The sequence below is a fragment of the Halichoeres trimaculatus genome, unplaced genomic scaffold (assembly GCF_033239565.1).
Source record: "Halichoeres trimaculatus isolate MK-OKI-2021-1 unplaced genomic scaffold, fHalTri1.1 fHalTri1_scaffold_12, whole genome shotgun sequence".
NCBI lineage: Eukaryota > Metazoa > Chordata > Actinopteri > Labriformes > Labridae > Halichoeres > Halichoeres trimaculatus.
In genome coordinates this window covers 602,219-619,839 of record NW_027437190.1, presented here as the reverse complement: position 1 = coordinate 619,839, position 17,621 = coordinate 602,219, and positions in this window count along the sequence as shown.

Genomic DNA, 17,621 nt, shown 5'->3' with positions numbered 1-17,621 from the left:
TGTTTCAGGACACGAAATTACATGGATTTGTACTCTAAGTTGCTCATTTCCGTAATAGTTTCACAAAAGTATAGTGATTCCACAGTCTTTCTTGTACCTGCATCAAAGCGTCATGGCAAATGATCCAAAACGCTTTGCAAAGCGAGAAACATAAAAAAGGCACAACAACATGCTGTATGACAAAATGACACATTATTCAAAATCATACTTTCAGCTCTTAAGCCACTCATTTACGATTGTTTTCCCTTGAATTTGAAAGTTTCTCACGTTTTGGGGTCTAAACAGGGCCGTAACCAGGGTTTCAAAATTGGCAAGGTCCAGACCTTGACTCCCAACTCACACCCACACACACACACACACACCGAACACACACACAAACTCGTGTTTAAAATCAGTTTTGACCAGTAGTAGCTAAAAGTTCCTTATAGACTGCATATAATCATACAGTGTGAAATGATGGAGGTTTACTTTGGGTTGTTAGCGTACCAGTAATGGACATTTGAGCAAGTGAATGAAACTTCATCGTCGCTGTCATGGTCACTCATTTTGAATTTCCTACGCTGCCTCACAATCCTTAGAGTACAAACAAAAGAATTACGATACTTGATCAAACTTACACGAGGCTAAAACCGGAGCCCGAAGCATAGCTTGTTTACATTCCCTGCAGCTGAAAAGAGGAGGGGGGACGGAGCGCACTAGCGCTGCGCAGAAGGACACATGACCAGTTAGTTAGGTCCAGATAAATGTTTATATTTCCGAAGACTTAATGCACTTAAAAAATATTTCATGTATCGTACTCTTAAACTGTGGTATTACTTTTTGATTTTAGTTCTTGTAGGCAGAGAAAATAGCCTTTGAATTTGGTACCGTCTGTCCCTGTTAGCGTCTATTTCCTCGTCACCATCGATTCAAGTTTTTGTCTTACTGAGGGAGAGGAGACAACTTTCTACTGTAACTAATGTCCTTAGTGGTCACATAGAGTTCATACAACCCCACTTAAAAAAAATGGAACTATCCCTTTAAGGCTTAAGATGCTTTGTGAATAACTTTTATCTTACGGAGGGAAAATTCTAAGAAAAATCTTAGAATCTGAGGAATTCTACGGTTTTTCTAAGAATGACGTCACTAGGAGCTACTTTTAGCCTTAGGATGCTTTGTGAATACGGGCCCTGATCATCTCCTGTCCTACAGAGGGTGATCCCTGTTCCTGCATTATTCTTTGCCCTTGCCATTCCTGAGTGAGGTTGTGTGTGAGTGCACTGACCAGGCTTTGTGCAGCTGCAGCCACTGTCCAGTTGTAGTCCACATTCTGGCTGAAAAAGAAATAAATGACCAGTGACAACTGAAGGCTGAAGCTACAACTGTACATTAAAGGGGCTACAATGTTAACAGCGGCTAATAGCATTTCAGGTTTCATGGTAACCATACACCTTCTTAATGTTTTGCAGATAAAAACGAAATTTAAAATAATTTTCACAGCACCTCTTCAAAGAATAGCACTTCTTACCTGTGTGTCTGAACCAACAGGTTGCCCCAGTAAAAGAGACGCCATTGTTCTCTGCGTAGTAGCTCTGCACTGTGTCGGAAATAAGGTGAGGTGTATGACATACATCTAAGTGTTACTTCTACTGCTTTCCCACACTGCCTTGCAGGGTACCTCTAACTGGGTGCTCAGTAATCTTCCCACACTGCTATCCTGACAGGGTACATTTTCACACTGCCTTAATGGGTACCTTTAACCATGCACTAAGTCATGTTCCCACACTGCTATCCTGACAGGGTACCTCACGGATAGTTTGCCACTCAAAATGATGTCTTTGTTCTAAATTTCTCAAATACTTGAATTACTTCTTATCGGAAATGTGATGCTATCAATCTGACCAAAATACTTTAAAATTATTAATCTGACCTCATTCTCCTCTCATCTCGTTCCGCACAGTTCGTTGATGGGGAAAGATCAGGAGGCGTCTTGGTTCTCAGTTGAACACAAATTTATTAACAATAGGTCAAAAATATAGATTCACAGATATCTCTGGGTTCAGATTTACACAGCCCTCACTACTACAAAGTAGAGCGGGGATCAGTTCCAAAATCTGAACCCCCTCTCCTGTCCCTTGAACCCTTATATACCTAACAAACAGTACTAAGGAAATGTAGGTTGAGTCATCTTCGGGTGTTGCCTCTCCTCTCATTGGCTGCCAGCCGTCCTTGGTCTTCTGCAATCCGAGAGCCCCATTCCTCAGCAAGATGGCTTATCTGTAGGAGGAACTGTTAGGGGACACACTTCTCTCTTCCTCCTCTGACCATTTACCTCCTTCACTCTGACTCTAAAAAGTAACCATTCCTTTGTTCTTGGGGCTACACAGTAAGTTTAGTTAATAGTTATTGAGTTCTTGGGGCTACACTGGTAACTTTAGTTAATAATTACTCAAGACCGTAATCACTTCTTATCTCCAACTTCCCTTCCACTGTTCTTTAATGTTACAACGACTATAGGTGCAGGTAATTGTTAGTAAAGCATGCATACATAGGTGCAGGAAATTGTTAGTAAAGCATGCATACATAGGTGCAGGTAATTGTTAGTAAAGCATGCATACATAGGTGCAGGTAATTGTTAGTAAAGCATGCATACATAGGTGCAGGTAATTGTTAGAAAACCATGCATACATAGGCTATATATTCTAATAACTACGTGGCTCATTCAATACAAAAGCCCGTTTTCTTTTATGGTATGGGGAATTACAGAAAAAATCGGAAAAATTAGATGGAATTTATAGATAGCTAGTTGCCAAGGGCGGTCTTGAAAAGCTCTTAAAAGCTTACTTTGACCCCAAATCAGGTTAATACACAGTACAGAAAGGGACGAGTCAAATCTCTTTAAGCACCTACGTTTCCTGAAAACAACAGCACCAAGGAAGGCTCTGAGCCATCTTTCATGCTGTCACTCACAATCCCACACCCTTCTCAGCCAAGACCAAGCTCCCCACACCAAAACAGGGCCAAAAGTTTGAATCTGAAGAGAAAAACAATCCGCAAGTGAAAAAAATGATCATTTGAATGCAAAAAAAAAAAAAACAGACTGAGGGAGATTTTATAAAAAAGAAAATTGCACCTGAAAAAACAAACACCTCAAATGTTAAAAAAAAAAAATCAAGAGCAAAAACTGAATTGATTTGTTTAAAAATATTAAAAGAGGCGAATCAAAACTATTTTTGGATTGAAAAATAATTGCTTTTGCTTATTTTCTTGTTTTGGTTTAGTGTGTTATTTATTTTTAAATTCAGGATTGTTTTATTTTTTATTTTTTAAATCAGGATCAAACTAAAAAAATTTTGTTTCAACTTTTTTTTTAAATGATTTTTTTTTTTTTTTTTTTTAATTTACAAAACTTTTGGCCTTGACTCAGCTCCATACATTTGGTTGTCATCTCTACTTCATGCAAAGCAAATCTGTTGGGCAGTCTTTGAAAACTACAGAAGTGGATTAGGGCCATTGGGTTTGGAGAAAATAATTTTGGGCAGGTCGAGATTATTGCTGCATTCCATTTGTGCTCGGAGCTGGAAGTCAGGAGTGGGGTGTCATCTCCGAGGTTCAGCGTTCCAGTTGCTAAGTCGGAAAAACTTGGCATAACAGCAGTATTTCTGTATGTAAACATCCAATTATACTACGTATACAAAGCTGCTTAATTGCAACAAACACTAGTCAGAAATTCTAAAATAAAAAGAATAAAATAGAAGCTTATTAACTTTTTACAACTGAACTCAGAATTTCCTACTGGGAACTCGGGGTTGGTGTGGTGTGGTGCGAAATTCCGACCTCAGGCGCTGTTCCTGTTGGGCGTTCCCACCTGGAACTCGAAAATTCTGACTTCCGAATACAAATGGAATGCAGCATAGAATCAAAATGGCGAAAACAAAATTGAAATTTAAGTCAAAATAACCTGCTCTGATGTTTACTAGTAGTACGCTGGGTACAGTCAGGTCCTCAACAGTAACAGACACGACTGACAGTAGTAACAGCAGCCATACAGGAGCCTAAACGACAATCTTTGGAATCTGTGTTTGTGTGACAGGGTTGGTCTTTTACATTTTTATTGCATGTGGCGTTATATGAAGTGTGTGGGTAGGTAATGACTTTTCTGACTGGCCCTGAAGTATCCCCCCCTAAAACCAGCTCATTGGAGACCGGTGGGCAGGACTTCAGGACAGACAACTAAAAAGAGCAGCAGATAGCAGAGAGGGACGACAGTAGGACCGCAAGCAAAGCACGAGAAGCAACCCTGAAAAGACCCGATTGCTCTAGGAAGAAGAAGCAGCAGCAGGTTGTGGGCCTTTACGGTTTCCTGTGAAGAGAAGGAGGCTGATGTTAAGGCAGGGCCGTAACCAGGGTTTCAAAATTAGTGAGGTCCAGACCTTGACTCTCAACTCACACCCACACACACACACACACACACACACACACACACACACACACCAACACACAAACACGTGTTATAAAATCAGTTTTGACCAGTAGTAGCTAAAACTTCCTTATAGACTGCATATAATCATACAGTGTGAAATGATGGAGGTTTACTTTGGGTTGTTAGCGTACCAGTAATGGACATTTGAGCAAACGAGGAAGAGAGAGATTTTCTGTTGATAAGACTTTAGAAACCTATTCTCATTGAGACATTGAGATGAGAGGGGAAAAAAATCCCTTTTTATCAGTTTTTGCACAATTCACACCAAAATGTCACCTAAGATAACAGATACACTGCCAAGGGGATTGCACTACACACATTAAAAAACACACAGAGGGACGTATTAGAAAAAAAAATGTTTTATTTGGCTTAGTCTAAGTCTTGGCTTATAGTCAGGCAGACAGGCAGCCAACTATGTGCTTCCCTTTGCTTCTCTGTTCAGTCAGTAAACTGTGCTTCCTCGTGTGCTCCTCTCTGCGTTGGCCCTTTGAAATGACATAGAACACACAAACATAAGTTATAATGCTTATTCTTAGTGCAATTGGTAAATATTTGTATAATCATGGTAAATGGTAAATGGACTTGAGCTTATATAGCGCTTTTCTAGTCATGGACCACTCAAAGCTGCTGTACACCACAGGTCACACTTACCCATCCACACCCATTCGCTCGCACATTCACACACTGATGGATCCAATCTTTACTATGACAGCTATCCATCAGTATATCTAACACAATCACACCCTTTCATACCCATTCACACACCACTGACGCAGCAGTGGGAGCAACTTGGGGTTAAGTGTCTTGCCCAAGGACACATCGCCATGTGTCGCCCAGAGCTGGGCTTGAACCTGCAACCTTCTGATCACCGACCAAGCGCAAAAATTTAATCATCTATCTATCTATCTATCTATCTATCTATCTATCTATCTATCTATCTATCTATGTATTTATCTATCTATCTATCTATCTATCTATCTGCATAGATACATATACATACTTAAAAAAATAGTAAAGGCCCACATTACTTTGCTGTGATATGATCTGTAAATGTAATCGATGCAAATTTAACCCATGAAAGTAAATATATAAATAAACTATACATTTGTTAGAAAAAAAAAAATCAAATGTAAAATTTGGTGTTATATTGGTACAGACCAGTCAATGACATCCACTGATTCTTTTATTAAGAGCATTATTGGTTGTTCTAAAGCCAGAAACTCTTAGCAGATTCTCTCACCTTTTTGAGATGTTTTGTAAACAAAACAATCTGTTTTAAAAAACTGAGACAGTCAGTTCTTGTCATAAAAGCAGCACAGAAAATTCCTAATTTGATAGAAAAAATGGTAATGCAAACTAAATCAGTATTTTCAACATATCAATAAAAAAATAAGTAAAGATTAAACAACGAGGAAGCGTGCATTAGACCGTTCTAAGGCACGACGCGCAGCGGAGTGGTGTTACTCCGCGGAGTGCCTTAGAACGGTCTAATGCACGCTTCCGAGTTGTTTAATCCGCTTATACCATGGTCCCACAAACTGTAAACTTTAAAAGAAATAATGAATAAATAATGCTTGATGGACCACATGTGCTCAGTTGTTTGATCTGAGGATTTTAGCGCACTGGTGGGACAGGAGGAGAGAGAAGTGGAGCTGTCTGCAGCGGTGCCTTTCATCCATTACGCGCACGCAGAGGGACAGAGGTGAAACTGTTGCTGTATCAGCCAATAATGGCATGATCTCACACCGATCACTGCTAAAACAACAGTTTGCTACTGTATGAAAATGATGTGATTATGTGTTATTTTTAAAGGCATTATTGAACTGGCTCTAGTGGGCCAGTGGAGCGCGCAGTCAGCTGACCCGGAGCCTTTCAGTTTCACTTGTTTGGTCTCTGTGGCTCTTTCTAATTGTCTGTTGTCATCCTCAGTGAGAATGAATGTTGTAATCATCCAGATTAATATCAAACATGTTTGAAAATCATCGGGGCGGCTCCGACGGGTCTGTGACACGATCGTGGGGCTAGAGATTCATCCCTCAACCGCTCACACTAGAAGATAATCTTGGCTGAACGTCGGGCCCGATTTTAGTCCCTGATCAGATTTCTTCCCCGATTGTCGGGAGTACCGAATCTGGGTTAAATCGGGGCGAGAATCCTGTAGTGTGAGCCAGGCTTTAGAGACGGGGCCCAGTAGGAGCGCAGGCTGCCCTCACATCGAAATGTGTGTGACGCGTTGCTATGGTAACGCGCACAGCGGTGTGATACAACGGTGATTTAACTTGCCGAACTAACTTTTCAACTGGCGTGCATTAGACCAATCTAAGGCACGCCAGTTGACATTGGAATTCTCACTGACCATGGTATAACTGTGTTTTAACCAGTAATCTTTAACTTTCTGAACTGTATGCTTTGAGTATGTTGCCATGGTTACCTAACGTTAAGCCAGTCCAGCACTTTAAACTGGCATGGGGGGGGACTGTCATCAGGCAATTTAACCGGAGCGTCTTTTACCCGTTTAAAGTAGGTTTCAACCCAGTCTGAATCAGTATTCACACAGACCATGGGATAAAATTAAATGAATGAAATCCTGCTGAAATATTCTGCGGGTTTGGACCTCGGATCAAACCCCCGGCTTCCTCTTCCTCTTTCTAAAGAGTGATATACTGCTGTATATGCACAGACCGAAAATAACGGACCTGTCTGCATGAAGGTTTACAACACACTGTCAGATCGTGTTGGTCAAAAACACCCGAAGGTCTGGCTTCATTTACAGCGGGCTGCTTGTTCGTAAATAATAAAGAATCTGTCACTCACCTCACGGTGTCGTTCTCTGCTTCCTGTCAAGCGCGTTCAAAGTCACTGCGATTGCAGGCTTCGTCAGATAACTTCCTGCATGCCGCGGTTTCAAAATAAAAGCTCCCCTGGGTTTATATGTTTGATGCGCCGATTGGGGCTCGTTTTACTTTTTTTTCTCGGAAATTTTTTACTGAGGTCCGGACCTCGGTGACCTCATAGCTGGTTACAGCCATGGGTCTAAATATCACCTTTGCAGGAAAAAGCTAAAGAGGACAGGGAATGCAGAAAGATGCAATGATCATTGAAAGCAGAACAAAACCACGCTTGATGTCAAAACAGCACCGAAAAGGCTCAGGACACGGAATAATATAGATTTGTACTCTGAATTGCTCATTTCAGTGATAGTGTCACAAAAGTATAGTGATTCCACAGTCTTTCTTGTACCTGCATCAAAGCGTCATGGCAAATGAACCAAAACGCTTTGCAGAGCGAGAAACACCAAAAAGACACAACAACAGGATACAGGAGACAGAGATGGAGCATGACTAAAGAAGCTCAGTCCTGGACCCTGTGGAGGTGGAGGCTGGCTGAACTGGAGAATGATAGACAAGCTGACATCATCTTTTTTCTTATGGACCTTTTTGCACTTTTCTTACTTTTGTTTTCTTGATTGCTGCTGTGACTTCAATTTTGTTGTACTTGTTACAATGACAATAAGTTCTATTCTATGGCGAGAAGTAAGAGTGGCACTGAAAACATACAGACCAAGAATTGTGGGAACTTGTGTATTAAAAAAAAAAAAAAAAAAAAAAAAACTTAAAAGCCACCAAAACATCAGGGATATTACTCCATTTTAAAATGTAAAACTTTAAACTTTGAAAATCTCTGTTGTCTTCAGTGAAATTGATTGCGTCTATGACAGGTCAGAGTGGTACTGAAAACGTACAGACCAAAAGTTGTCAGAACTGTGGTTGAAACAACAAAATTGACAGCTAACCAAAACATCAGCTTTATTACTCCTTTATTTTAGGATCTAAGACTTTGACTTTGAAAATCTCTTTTAATCTACGGAAAATTACTTGCTATTCTGTGTGTGAGAAGTCAGAGTGGTACTGAAAACATACAGACCAAGAGTTGTCAGAACTTATGGATAACATAAAAACTGACAGCCACCAAAACGTCAGAGATCTTTCTCCTTTATTTTATAGTGTACGACTTTAAACTTTGAAAAGGTTTTGTCTGTGAGTAGTCAGAGAGGTATTGAGAACATAGCCTACAGACCAAGAATAGTCAGAACTATGGATAACAAAACAATTAAAGCCACCAAAACATCACAGCTATTACTCCTTTATTTTAGGATCAGTAAAATTGATTGCTGGTCAGTCAAGGAGGGGAAGCTCATTTTTTCCAGCCTTCATCATAAATTTGATTATATATTTAAACGTAAATTCTACCCTCCATTCTTCTCAAGAAAATGATCTGTGACCCTGTCGTATCAACCAGGTGTTTTTTCCAGGGATTTTACCAGTGTTCTCTCAATGGCCAGCAGAGCTAGACTGCTAAAAGGGTTTTGGCCCATTGTGTTGTGGGTGTTAGACTTGAGCCGCTTTAAACAGAAGCTCCTCTTACACCTGCAGGCTGTAAGTGTGAGTGACGGGGGAGAAGCTCGGCAGCTTTAGCTGTAGCTGTATTGGTGAAAAGAGAGACAATCTTGAAACACAACGCTCGTCGTTTTTAAGAAAGATAGACTCGTTTGGGATTGATAAAGCCACCGAATCAGTCCAGAACAACTGAATGTACAACTGAGAAGATGCTCCGGTGGAGGGTTATACTTCAAGATCGCTGACTGGCTCATTTCACTGTCAATCAAAAAGGGATTCGGCCTCTGACAGATCATCCAATCATCATGCAGAAGCCCAGCGTCCAGGCCAGCCCACTGTCTCATAGACCCCCAGAGACACTAAGCGTCCGAGGGTGAGACAAAGCCCAGCGTTTATCCAATAACCGTCGGGGTTTCCACAGTGGAACAACCCACTCTATGCTTCCCCGCTGAAGTCAGAAGACGCCCAGCGTCTGACTGTGTTTAAGCGCTGAGACGCTGCGGAGATGAATGAGGAGGAGGTCGAGCCAGTTACCTGTGATAGGTAGCTGATTCTGAACAAAAGATGAAGGAATTCTAGCGCATATTTTGTCAATGAAATGTACACACAGCAGGACATAGCACCACCTTTTTTGGGGGCCATTTTAGGGGAAGCTGAGCTTCCCTTGCAGTCTTAGAGCAATAGCCACTTATATACATATATATATATATATATATATATATATATATATATATATATATATATATATATATATATATATATACTAAATTAAATTTGGAAAAAGAATTACAGGGTTTTTTCAGTTGCTTTGGTACATTTTTGGAATCATCATTGCCAATTGCAAAACAATAAGTGCATTTTTCAGAACAGTTTGTACAAATAGCAAAACACCATCGATTACCTGCAAAAGCCAGTATTGTTCCAAAAATCCTTAGTTCATCCCTCAAAAGTAAATTTCTGTGTCAATGAACATGCCTGTGCATCAGAATGATGAGTCCTTGTGTCTGTGTATTGATAGAGAAGTTAAAGTGCTTAGTCATGTTGTCAGTATAACAGAGTACTCTGGAAGGAAGTTCTGATGTAAAACTATGCCTAAAGCTTTGATGACAGTTAATGGAAATTGTAAGTTACATCTAAGTGTATGTGGGAGATTGATGACAAGAGACTGGAAAATATTCACATTTTTATTTTCACTGTTTGTGCTGCACTCTGTTGACCTTCCCCATCATTGTGATGAACATATAAGGACAGTCTCTTTAGGGAAAACTGTTCATGCAGTGCTGTGGGAATTACAGAGCAGTGCAGTCTTCCTACACCTCCTTATGTTTCTGTATGTTGGGCCAGAAAATCTCATCCACATCACAACAAAGATCGTCTCTTTCCACAAAAAGTCTGAATGATTGAGGACACAGTTGTTCTCCCAGCTTTTGGCTGCATCCCTTAACCAACCTTAGCCGTTGTAAGCTTATGGTTGAGAGCATGGTCCACAGGTGTGATAGACCTTTATTGTCCTTTACAAGAAATTTGTTGCCACTATCTGTACAGAGGAAAGTAGACCTACATATCTGCCAGTTGATGGTTTATGCACCTTTAAACTATTTTGGAAAACTGGTTGAACATTGGTTGATCTGATGCTTTACACATTTCCATTCATTAGAGAAAGTCAAGATTGACCAGGGAGCAATTTACCAATCCTGACTTAGAAAAAAAAAAAAAAAAAACAGATTCAGAAAAAAGTCCAATGGAATTGTGTGGAAAGATGTTTGACATGTGATAAGTTGTTCAACCCTTTTGCATGTAAACTCTTATGTGATGAACTAATGACTACATGTCATGGGGAGTAAGACAATTCAACAGAGACCCATGATAATTAATTTTGATCAACATGTAACCCATACAAATATGTCAATAAATAAATGAAATAGTCACAAGTCCTAAGAGATGTTACAATTCAAAAGATTAAAAGGAATCAATAAGTTAAAAGTTGTATAAATATGGTTAAAATTGTATTTCATGTATGTGTTAAAAAGATTTAAAAGCTGTTCAAAGTACCTGAGTATCAGTCAAAAACGAGTGATGAGTATCAATTAAATACGAGTGAAATACAAAATATTTTCATGTATTTTATTTTGTTTTTATTGTGAAAGAGCTAAAAGGAAGTGCCCTTGCCAATCAGTTTTGTATTAGCTTTACTAAGAAACCGGAAGTGGTATGCGCTAGCTTGACCCGCAGAGACGCAAATTGAATCTGCCAAGTGGCTGCTATTTTTGAGTAATTACAAGACTTTTCCGGACTTTTAGCTCAATGGTCGTCAATGAACACTCGTCTATTGCTTTTGGATTAACTATGGATAATTTCTGCCCGAAGTCTGCCCTGCAGTAGGTTGTTTAAAGAACTTTTGAAGCAGTTTAGCACCGTAGCTTGTAGCATTCGCTAGTCTAGCGGATATAGCGCCGCCAACGGACTAGTTTTGCTCAGTCAGCTTTCTATGGAGACTTCTTTCTCATCATTCCGGACTGGATATGAAGATTGGTCGTTCTCAAAGTGCTAATAGACTGCTGGAAAAGTTCAATGTGTGGATTTTATCTTTGCTTTCCTGGACATCGCTTGCTAAAGGCTAACCCTGCATTTGCCAAAGTGGGAGGATCGAGCTGCCTTCTGAGGACACTGTTTGGATTTCTCTTCACGTGAACTTGGACTGGAGGCTGTGAGTACTGACTGAACTACAAGCTCAGAATTATTTTATTTTGGTTTGCTCCTAGAGTGAAGCAGCCATTAAGTTTTGGGCCTCACCGCAGGCCTGCAACTATAGGGTTTTCTTAACTTTATAACCAGGCAGGTGTGAGTGTGTTTGTGGTTCCGTGGGTTATTATTGTAAGTTAGGAAACGTATTATTGTAAGTTAAGAAACGTATTATTTGAAGTTAAGAAACGAATTATTGTAAGTTAAGAAACGTATTATTTGAAATTAAGAAACTGAGAAAAGACAGATTTTTGGAGAAATGATGATTTATTGTTGGTTTACATGTTAAAATGTTGATTTTAAAAATGTTCAGTAAACTGGAAGTTTGCATTTAACTTAAAAGTTTGATCATTTAATCTGATCTTGGTTTCTCTGCATGTAAGATCTTAATAAGAGTGGGTATCGAATATTAAAGGGACACTTGGGATTTATTACATAGTAAACTCTATTTATTTACTTATGTATATATTTTTTAATTGTATTTTCACTTTTATGTTATTATTTTTTTAATTTTGGCGGCTTTGGTCCTCCATAGTTTTCTGTCACTAACAGACACACCATACTAGACAATAATCACATCATGATAACAACATGTGCCTTGTTGTCTGTCAACAGTAATGTTAGCTCTTTGTCTTACTGTCCAGACAGGTTGGCTCAGGACGATTTTACCAGCTTCTGGCACAGACAAATGGGAGTGCAATATGAGCCCTGACAAACAGAGCCCTTGGGATGGGATTCCTGCTGCAACACTTGGTTCTCCTGTGACCTTGTAATCTCGGGTATCCAGCTGCTATGGGCGCTGCGCTGCGCTGCGCTGCGCTGAAAGGGAGTGAGTGACCCAAATAAACTGTAAACATAATGATATATTTATCTATAAATGTAGTATTGTTCTTGGTGTAAGGTGTAAATATAAAGTTGGGCTTTCCAAGAAATGTGTTTTAGGTGTTTGATCAGTTAGTGAGAAAAGGCGCAAATGTTCACAAGCTGGTCCATGCTGGTCCAGGCGATGCTACCCTCACAGCTCAGTCAGCTCCGGAGGTCCTGTAAAAACAGAAACAAAAGGTCACAACAAATGATTTCACTTGTAGTCCAGTTTGGATGGGGGTCAAAGGGGCAGGGGAAACACAGGGTCTTGGAGCTTATGGAAAGAGGAAGGCAACAATTTAGGCTCAAAGTTACTACTGGTATCGAAAGACTATGCAAATATACAGATACAGCACAAATTCACCCTTCAAGCTGTGAGGACAACCACACCACAAAGACCATCTCTGTGTAGACCAGCTTGTGAACACTTGCATAATTTCAAACTTACAGATGAAACACCTAATACACATTTCTGGAAAGCCTGACATGATGTTTACACTTTACACCATTCATAGCCACCCACTACAACACCATGGTTATATTTTATCAATAGTTGGGTTTATAATCTACTGGAGTCCCCCCCCTTTTAGGCTCCGTACAGTTAACTTATCCCGTTTATGAGCAACACCGGCATTATACCTGTGGAAATATAAATGTTTGAGTATGACAATGTTTTGAAGAAAAAAAAAAAGTAATCATCAGTGGCTGGATCTGTTTCTAGGGAAGCAGATTAGGGCCATTTTGGACAGAGAAAACGATTTTGGGCAAATCGAGGTTAAAGTCATAATGATGAGAATAAAGTCGAAAAGATTGAAGTCCAAATGACACAAACAAAGTTGAAATGTCGAGATTAAGGTTGAAATGACTGGAATAAAGTCGAAAAACCATTTCGAGATGAAGAGGTAATGACGAGAATAAAGTTAAAATGTCCAGATTAAAGTAGAAAGGACAAGAATAAAGTAAAAAAATTGAGATAAAAGTCAAAACGACAAGAATAGAGTTGAAGAAAAGGTTGAATGTAAGAATGAAGTCAAAAAATGATTTTGAGATTAAAGCCGAAATGATGACAATAAATTTGAATTTCAAATTTAAAGTCAAAATTTGGAGACTAAAGTCAAAATGAGAGGAAGAGGTCTCAACAACCTGCCCTGATGTTTAGCGGTAGTACACTGAGTACACCCAGCTCCTCAACAGCCACAGGCAAAATTGACAGTAGTAGCAGCTGCCATACAGGACAAACGGCTGTCTTCAGGATCCGTGTATGTTCTGAAAATTGTTATATGTTCTGTTCAGGATATAAAGGATTTTAAAAAACAAAGAAAGAGTGAGCTTTTTGACTTTAATTTTAAAAATCAAAACTGAACATTGAAATTGGTGCTTAGGTTGTGCGCGCTGACGCACAGCCAAGCACTTAAGAGCGCACAGGAAAAATCCAGTGGAAATTCATGCAGTAGGGCTGGGTGATATGGCCTTAAAATAAAATCTCTGATTTTTTTCACAAAAATTTCAAGTTACGATTTTTTGATGGGTTTTTTTTTTTCCTTTTGAAGAAAACGATAAGTACAAATGACAGAGGCAACTCAAAACCAGTTTTGTTTTAATTTTGTCAAAAACTTAAAATAATAAAAGTAACCTCTATTTGACTCTTGGAATTAAAGTTTCAGCTCTTCTTCTGTTTCAATAACTTCACTTTGTAGTTATAAGGGAGGCACATTCACATTGAAAGCTGCACCATTTTGTTCATTTTGAATTTAAAAATCCTGCTAGGAAAAGCGTGTACAGTACTGTTTCAGTGCACTACAGCACTGTTCTGTTATATTCTGCTTTTAAACGATTAAAAAAAAACACTTTGTTTCTGTCTAGTTTTTTTTTTAAGGCTGTAGCCTGTTTATCCTGTATTTTAATACAGACAAATAAGTAAAAATAAATGCTATTTATTCAAGTGTGGGCTCTCAAATGTCATGCCTCCCTGCATAAGTCAGTGCCCTGGTTGGGGGCACCCCAGTCTAAAAAGTCTGGTCCGCTCCTGCTTGACAGAGCGCGGCTCGATGCTGGTTCGTTATGTTGCTCTGATCGTCAGCGGATGGATTACTGCTGAATGGAGGATTTAGTTGGTGGAACAGAGGGAGTTGCAGGGAAAGACGGAACTCAGCTTTCCCCAGGTAAAAGCCATACAACTTCTCAGTCATGTCTGTCCAGGCAGCGCTGCTCTGTTCGATCGCCCATTGTCGTTCCGTCTCCCTCCCCGCAGTCTACTTTCACAAATCATGATCCGTCCATGTCACCATAAGAGGGGATTATCTTCAGTAGAGTGGGGATGTTCTGAGAAAAACTAATGTATATTTCTTCACTATCTAATTTTCAAAATGATCAGAGTATTAACTTTGAAGAGCAGCAGGTTTTACGTGCCTCAGTCACATTATTAATAATCTGCAGGTGAACATGAAAGGGTCCCGGCTTTGGAAATGTTTGAGTCAAAGATCTTAATCAAACTCCTGAAAGGTGACTGATAGAAAACAGAGAATTGGAGGAAAGGGATTTGAACGTTTACTGACGAGAGGTCTAGTTTATATTAACCTCTTAGGGCTGTTGATACAGACCATAAGGAACACGTATCTGTCAAGGTGCTGGGTGTCAAAGACATTCAAGAACATTTTATGACACTTAGGTTTCTGTTGTTTCGTTAGTGAACTGTTAAAGCATGCTGCACACACGTGGAGTCAGCGCTTGCTGCGGTATAAAAGGTGCACAATAGCGGGGGAGAAAAATTCAAATTCAAATTTTTTAAATCGTCCACAAGAAAAAGTTTGAATTAATCAATTTAATCGATATATCGCCCAGGCCTATCATGCAGACTGTTTTGAACACTTTAAGATCTGTTTTTTTGCTATGATTCATACCATGTGGGAAAGACAAAGCCAATGCTGTGTTCTAATAAAGTTTTGATCTTTCAGGTGGCTTGATATATTGCAGAGGTCAAATCATTCACTGAGTAACATCGAAGAAAATGCCACACCTCAGATATGACAGTAATTCAATTAAGAGAGACTTATACAACAGAAAAAGTTATGAACAGATTTAATGAATAAATGCATGCAAATGAAGTTTGGCGGTTAGAACCCATCAAGCGTTGAGCAAAATAATCAATGTAGGGGGTACAATGGCGTTATGAATTATGATTATCACCCGTAAGAATACGTACCTTAGGGGGAGTCTGATGATTCTAGATAAAAGCAAAGAGAAGGCATAGAAATAATGTTAAATAATACAAATAATTGGGGTAAGTGAAGATAGAAAGGAAATACGATGATTACAACTCAACCCATGATGTGAGCAATGACGGAGGTGAGAGGTCCGACAACCTTGGATGTGAGCAATGACAGTGTGCAGAGGTCCGACAACCTTTTGTCAGCAATGGCAGTAAGCAGAGGTTCCACGACCATATGAAAGGCAGCAATGACCTGAATTATGCAGCTGTGAATTAATAGTGATAAATGAGATAACTTAGTGACCCAATGTGAATCCGACCACCACCAGTTATATGTTTTGAATATTTTAACATTTAATACTCACATACTGGAAACTTTAGTGCTTTAGGTGTAGGGCTGGGTATCAAAAAAAATATTTCAATACCAGTACCAATACCGATACCTTGACTTTGATACCGGTTCCTGAACGATACTTTTTTCGATACTGATTTTATAATATCAATTCTAACAAAATGAAAATTGCATTACACAATACTTTTCGCATCTTGGGTTTTATTTTTCCAGTGTAAATGAACACTTGAGAGCAATGTACAGTTCTGTACATATTAAGGACTCACTTAACAGTTTTTCTTCAAAAAAATCAACATGTCTGCTTTTTCAGGACACAGACAAGCCCTTTCCTGGCTGATGGTGTCCCCAGCAGTAGAAAATGTTCGCTCTGAGGGTGTGGACGATGCTTGCACACAGAGATACCTGGCAGCCAAGTTTGATAACATTGGCAGAGTGTCCCTTACATTCCACCACCATGTCACTGGATTCACTGAGGACAGGGTAGATGGCAGACCTCTGTACCGCTGTATCTCATCCTGAGCCTTCTCGGTAATGGTCATAGTGTCCTCTTGTCTTATTTCAACTGCCATGTCTTCATCAGCAAATAGCTCTTCGAGGGCAGAGAGCTTTGGTTTCTTCTAAAAACAACAAGAAGAAAAGACAATCAGGGTAGCTTACAAATTAATTTTGTTCTAATAATGAAGTAGGAGGGAAAACAGGACAACTTTGTATATTTTTATTTTACCAGTGTTGCTACTGCAGTAGCACAGTCTTCTTCAGATGAGTCGTCATGGTCACCAGTTGTCCCTTCAAGCTCCTGATCCATCTGCTGGGCCTGAGTCGTTACACCTTTATTCTGTATTAAATAAATTATGGAAGTCATACAAAATGATCTACAATGGAGGAGGAATAAAATACTACTACTACTAATAAACACCTCTTTTGAGCTCCGACTCATCAGCTCCTCTTCTAGTCTGGTCCACACTTCGTCTGCCACTTTAGTCTTGAATCTTGGGTCCAAGGCTGTGCCCTCCTCCAAGAACTGCCTGATGCTCTCATCCTGCAAGACAACAACAGAGAATAGTACTCATGTTTCTGAGTATACTTAATGGAATAAAAACTGCATCATACAGGATTGTATACTGCATACTTGGTATCGTTGTGAGAGGTCACCCCAGATCTTGTCTTTGATGGTCTGTGTAAAGGAAGAGTCTTCAGCAGTTACTGTGAAGTGGTGCTGGAGTTTACCCAAGATGGGCAGAATCTGGCCCAATGTTGGACTCCTTTCAGCAGAGATGCAGATGGTTGAAGTGTAGAGTATCTTCATCACCCTGACAAACTCTTCTGCCCTTCTATAGTCATCATCAGAAAGTCTCTCCAGTCTGAAAAAGACAAATTGCTTTGTTAGTAAGAACACAGCCCAGCCCACAAGTTCACACTGATAAAGTAATAAGGTTAGGTTAAGGTCTATGTCCTCCTGATCTACAATACCTGTCCCTCTCCATTGACTTTTTTAACCGAGGGTCCATAGAGGCTGCCTGGATGGCAGGAAACTGCTCCAGAAATCGCTCCACCATCAAGAACAGGCTGTTCCACCGGTTCCGAACATCCAGAATG